Source organism: Lagenorhynchus albirostris, chromosome 7 (genome assembly GCF_949774975.1).
Source record: "Lagenorhynchus albirostris chromosome 7, mLagAlb1.1, whole genome shotgun sequence".
NCBI lineage: Eukaryota > Metazoa > Chordata > Mammalia > Artiodactyla > Delphinidae > Lagenorhynchus > Lagenorhynchus albirostris.
The window spans coordinates 1,964,685-1,970,684 of NC_083101.1; positions in this window are offsets into that span (position 1 = coordinate 1,964,685).

Here is a 6,000-nt window from a genome sequence, read left to right on the forward strand (position 1 = left end):
GTGGGGTGACCGGGGTGCCCCACCCATCCCAGGCTTTCCTGGGATCGGGGGCTGGGTTCGGTGTGGCGGCCGCTTGCACCTGGGGGGAGGTAGGATGGCGCTGGGCTCAGCGCACCCACCGATGGCTCTCCCGCTGAGAACTGGAATCCAGCATCTTCCTGCTTCACCCAGGGACCCTGGGCAGCACAACCCAGGCCCCGTCGCCTGGCCGCATCCCATCTCTCGCCACATGTAGGCAAGCAGGTGCTCCCGCAGGCGAGGGCGGGCGGAGAGGCGTCCGGCCCGGCTGCTGTACTGGGACCGCAGCTCTACCGGCTGGGTGACGTGGTGTCGCCTCTGTGACCTCTGCTTCCTCACCCGCACTGCACAGTGACTGCCCTGTCCCACTGGCGAGTCCAGCCTGGGGCCGGTCTCAGAATCGAGAGCAGCGTGCTGGGCAGGAGCCTGTGTGCTCAGCCCCGCCCGCTGCCGGCTGCCACACCCCAGCCCGGGCACCTCCTTCCCGATGACGACGCTTGACAAAACCGACCTGTCCAGAGCATGGCTCTATGTCACCAGAAGCTTCTTTCTCCCTAGTCTGGCCGAAGTGAGCTCCGAAGTGGACTCGCCCAGGCCATGTGCACATATGTGTGTGTGTGCTGTCCAGGGGGAGCGTCAGGGCTGAGTGCCAGGCATGTTCCCAACCTGTGGGCTCCCCCACGCCCCACCCCAGCCCCGCGGTGATCCAGGGCCTCTGAGCAGCTCTGCACCCTAGGTGTGGGCGGTGCCAGCCCTGCTGAGGTCACACGTGCGACCAGGGGCCCTGGGCCGGGGATTTGGTGTCACTGGGAAGGAAGCTGGGGGCTGAGACGGGGCAGGCCAAGTGGGCAGAGCCCCTGGTGAGTGGACAGGAAGCTGGGCATCGGATGCCCCCTAGACAGGCCAGGACAGAGCTGCTTTTCTCCGCTTGGTCTCCTTCCAGAGAAGAGCCCTGTGGGGTCTGTTTCAGGGTCTCAGAAAGCCCATGAGTCACTTCAGGGCGGGGACGCTGGAGCCAGCAAGGGCAGGCTGGGCCAGGAAGAGTGGGGGTCCCGGCCAGCTCTGCCCCCAGGCTCTGAGGCCTGGAGTCAGCCCCTCCTCCCTTCAAACTGTGACTCCAACCCTCCGGATCCTGGGGGACCCATGGCCACAGATTTGTGGGACCGCCTCCTGTGGAGCAGGGTCTCTGACACCCACCTGAGGCTCATGTGTGAGGTGTGGGGTCAGCAAGGTGACCGCCGGCCCCCCAGGCCGGTCACAGGGGCCACCCTCTTGCCAGGACTTGCTCTTGTCCTGAGGGCCACGGAAGGAGCCCCACTGCCCCGCGGAAGGCAGGCCGTGAGAATGCCCAGGCCACGCACGGGGACCATGCGGGGCACTTAGGGGATGGCCAGAGTCCCCCACCACGCTGGGCGTGATTCCGGCCCCAGCATCTGCACCCCAGCTGCTCTTCCCGCCAGGACCCCGGCTCTGGAGCAGGGCCGGCCTGTCCTGACCCCTGGCGGCCAGCACGCTGAGAGGCTGAGGGAGCTGCACCCAGAGGCTGTTTGCGGGGCAGTCGCTGCAGCCCAGCGCGCACTCGCCGGCCTTCAGGACGGAACTTTGGGCCTGGCCTTGAGGCTGGCCTGCCATCTGCTGCCCCGGGAGCCCGGGATGGGGGCTGGGGACCTGGAGCCGCCTGCACTGCTGGCTGCGCCCTGGGGGCAGGGCTGGGGTGAGCATGGGCCCCGCCGGCTTCCCTCCCACCCTCGCCCACCCGGACCCACAAGGCTGCCCAAGGAGAGGGGCCTGCGGGCCTTGCTCGTGAGAGCCCGTCCCGCCTCCTGTGAAGGACAGGAGGTGCCCTCCGTTCCGCCCCCAGCTCTGAGCCTTCGGAGCTGCTCCCGGCAGCACTCGCACCCCGCGTCGTGACGCCGCTGCATCTCGTTCTCCAAGTGGCGGCTCTCGCACCGAGGCTCCTCGGATTGGCCCAAGGATGGAAGCGGCAGCTTTCAGAGAAGGCCGGGGCCCCCCCACGGGAGAGGCTGATTCTGCAAGCCACCCCCCCACCCGCGTGTCCCTCAGGCTGCTCTCTGCCCAGGCAGCCCTCCCGCCCTGGGGATGGGCTCAGAGGCCTAGCCAGCAGACACAGGGTGGCGTGGGTGCTCAGCCCCTGTTTACAGCCCAGGGAGGGGCAGCAGCCAGCCCGGGCCAGCAGGTCTGGGCAGGGCCTGAGGGCTCCAGGGCAGGCGCAGTGAGACTGGGGGCTGGACAGGTTGGAGGGCGGAGCAGAGACGCCTCAACACGTGAAATCGTAGGCTGGGACTCTCCGAAATCTTTAGCTTCTTCCAAAGAACACAGAAACCTGTCAGAGGCTATTACTTGGTGATGGGGGCAAGGGTTCTGTCACTCACCCCCAAGGGTGGCCCTCGATCGTGTGGCCTGCCTGTGCCCCACAGCAGGCACTGAGCCCACAGTGCCCACTTGGGCTGGCGTCCTGCGTAGACCCAGCCCCTCAGGAATGCTCAGCTGAACCGAACCTGGGCCCCCGGCGCTTGGCCCCGTTCCGATGCCCAGTGATCCTGTCTCGAGACCCTCAGTCCCATCTGCAAAGACGCTTTTTCCAAATGAGATCACGAGCACATGTTCTGGGTAGACTGAATGTCTGGGTCACGCAGCAACTTCTCTGTAGGGGACCCCTGTAACCACAGGGACAGGCGCTTCCGTCCACCCCCTTAATGCGGGGTGAGGCTGGGGGCTGTGTCCTCCTGCCCTGGGCTGTTGAAAGCCAGGCTGGGCTTTCTCCCCCCAGGTGGGCCTTCCAGCCAAGAAGGTGGCGGGCTGGACATGCCTGCAGAGGCCCCGGGGGCGGCTGTTCTCGGCAGCATCCTCTTCCTGGAGAGCGACCCCCTCCAGCCCCGAGACCCCAGGAAAGGGCCCTGGCACCGCAGCCCCGACCAGCAGCGCTGCCCGTCATTGCTGACGGCAGACACCCTCTCTCTGGGGTCCAGGCACCCTGCTTGCTCTATCTCTTCTCCTTCTGCACATCTTGCCGCCGCCGAGTACAGGTGTAGGTGCCCAGCCAGCCTTCAGAACAGCCCCCGGGGGATGCCTGACACACGGTCAACTCGCGTGTTTGACGCGAAACCCTTACCTCCTCCAGGAGGTATTCACGCGCTCATCGCGGCTCCCGGTGCCCCTGTGAGAGCCCCTCCCCGCTCCAGGCAGGGCCCCCACCCCCCAGTTGCATCCTGTCACGCGGGCGGGCGCAGCGAGGTGCGGGCTGCCTGCCCAGAATCCGAGAATCGGCTGCTCTCAGCGTGATTATTTCAAGATGTGTCTACAGGGCCTCCGCGCCGAGTTCACGCCCGTGGTCTCCGGGCTGGGATCTGCTCATCCTTTCTCCGCGCGCCTGGTGGGGGCAGCGCTGGAAGCCCAGCAGCTTCCGAACCCCGACCCGTGGCTTCTGCGGGTTGTCAGGGATGCGGCGGCCTCTGGAGGTGACCCAAGGGGCAGCCTCTGTGCCGACACCGTGTCTGGGGAGCGGGGGCCCTGTTCTGGGCGGCGATGTCCAGTGCCCGAGCTGCTGCGCTGACCCTGCCAGGCTGCAGGGGACGCCTCGAGTGTGACCCACCCTTGGGCCACCCTTGGGGCAGGGGAAACTGTGGTCCCGCAGCTCCCAAGGCCCACGGTTTCTCCGGACGGGCTGCAGGCAGATGGACCTTGGATGGCAGATGGAAGAAGCCAGGTACAAAGGGCCGCACAGCCTGTGAGTCCACTTACACGAAACGTCCGGAACAGGCAGATCCACAGCTGGCAAGTGGGTCAGTGGTTTACGGGGGCTGGGGAGGGGGTGGGGGTGACCGCTGACTGGAGGGGTCTCCTTGGGGGGCGACACAGATGTGCTGGCCCTAGAGAGAGGTGGTGGCTGCCGGAACCGTGGGTGAGTGAGATACCGCTGAGCTGCGCGCCTGAAAGCGGTTCATTTTATGGATGTGAGTTTCATCCCCAAATTTAAAAAAAAGACAAAAAAAGCCTAGATTGCTTCCAACTTTCTTTCCAGTTACAACTTTTATGATTTTTAAGCCCATTCCACCTGTATTTTTTACCTCCTTTACTGACTAATCAGTGTCATCAAACTAATAAATTCCATTTCTCAGGAAGTTCATGAACAAATGACAAAGGGGAAAAAGTCCAGAGCGGAGCCCAGGGAGGGGCCGTGGGGGCAGCGTCCGGGAGCCTCTCCTTGGGGACAGCCGGCAACGGCCATGTCTGCAGCAGAGGCTCGGGGAGCAGTGAGGACGTCCAGGCGGTCAGGGCCGGGCGCTGCCCCTGAAAGGACGCGGGACAGGCTCACAGTGAGGAGGCCGGACCCCAAGCTGCCTCTTCCAACCGCGGTGGGAAACGGCAGAGCAGAAAGTCTGGAAAGAAGGCACCCGGCGCGCCGGAGTCTCCCAGGGGCGGGCCGTGGGTGCTACCCTCGCTCTGTCTTTGTATTTGTCTGTGATTTTCCAATTTCCCCCCTGGGCCCGTAATGCTGTTATAATCAGAATGGTTTATTAAACCCAGTCTGCATGTTTCCTCCTAGAAGAATAGTTTCTAGCTGGTGATACATTTCTAAGAGCGATGTTTTAATACCGTCAGGCGGGCGTGTCGTGGTTTTGTCTCTGCACGTTTAGACGTGGAAGTCACGAGGCTGAGGGGCGTTTGTCGTGGGTAGAGTAAAGAGCCTGGGCCAGAAGGGGCTTCTGGGGTGTGGGAGCTCAGCCCCGACCCCGGGGACCCCACCTCAGCTCCTGGGACCTGCCTCAGGGCTATGGTGGAACCAGCGTGCAGCATCTATGTGGAGGAGGGGGGCCGGGTGACCAGCCCTCTGTCCCCAGGGCACCTGCAGAATGTGACACCAGACCCAGGGTTCCTCCGCAAGCCAGGCGTTTGGGACCCACTTCCCCCAGTTGGCCTGGGGTGGGGGGGCGCCTGCTGAGTGATAAATGTGTTCAATCTCTGACGACCTAATGCGGGTATTTAAAAAGCTCACCTCAGAGCAAAACGCACCTGCCAAATATTGTTAGAACCTTATTAGAAGAAACGATGACGTGTTGACTTGCCTTCTTGTGATGAGGTGGTCAAGCTTTGGCCTTCCTCTCTAAAGGGCCTGGTCCTTCCCGCTCGGCCATCCCGGAGTCATGGAGGAGGTACAGCCACAGGGACGCAGGCTGAACCAGGGTCCCCTGGGGCTCTGTCCCGACGGAGGCCGGCGGCGTCCTCACTGCCCACCCCCGTCCACGCCCACAGGCATCCTGCAGGGCTCAGGTGGGGCACCCAGGGGCTCCAGGGCCGGACAGACAGGTGAACGGGCGCTTCCACCCGGGCTGCACTGCGGAGCGGGACCTGGGCCCAGGACATGGATAGAGCTGCGGGGACAGGAGGCTGAGGGGAAGGGCATCTGCAGGAACTGGGTTGCTGGGGTCCGTGGACGAAGGAGGGAGGAAGGGGGTGGGGAACAGGGGCGTCCAGCAGACTTGCAGGCCCTTTCACCTGGAGCTGGAAGGAGAGAGGGAGGACCGCCAACCTCACCAGCGCAAGGAGGGGCAGGGCCCAGTGGGGGAGCAAGTGTGTCCGCCCGGAGCGGGCTGGACGGATCAGCGCCCACCTACAGGGACCCTGTGTGGGCAGCCGGCTGTCTGTGGGCAAAGGGCCCAGGCCTGCCTCTGCCCCGCCGTCTCTGGCCAGCCTGCCTGGCTCTCCTCCCGCCCTCCTGCCCCGCCCACCCTGGCGTTTATAAGCTCCCACTCCCGGCCCGTCTGCGGGGGTGGGCCTGGGACCCAAGCGAGCCTTAAAAAGGAAGGAAATCCCAACACAGGCTGCAACGTGGGTGGACCTTGAGGACATTACACTGAGTGAAGCTGGCCAGTCACAAAAGGACAAATCCTGTAGGATCCTGTATATGAGGTCCCTAGAGGAGTCACAGCCATAGAGACAGAAGTAGAAGGTGGGGCTCAG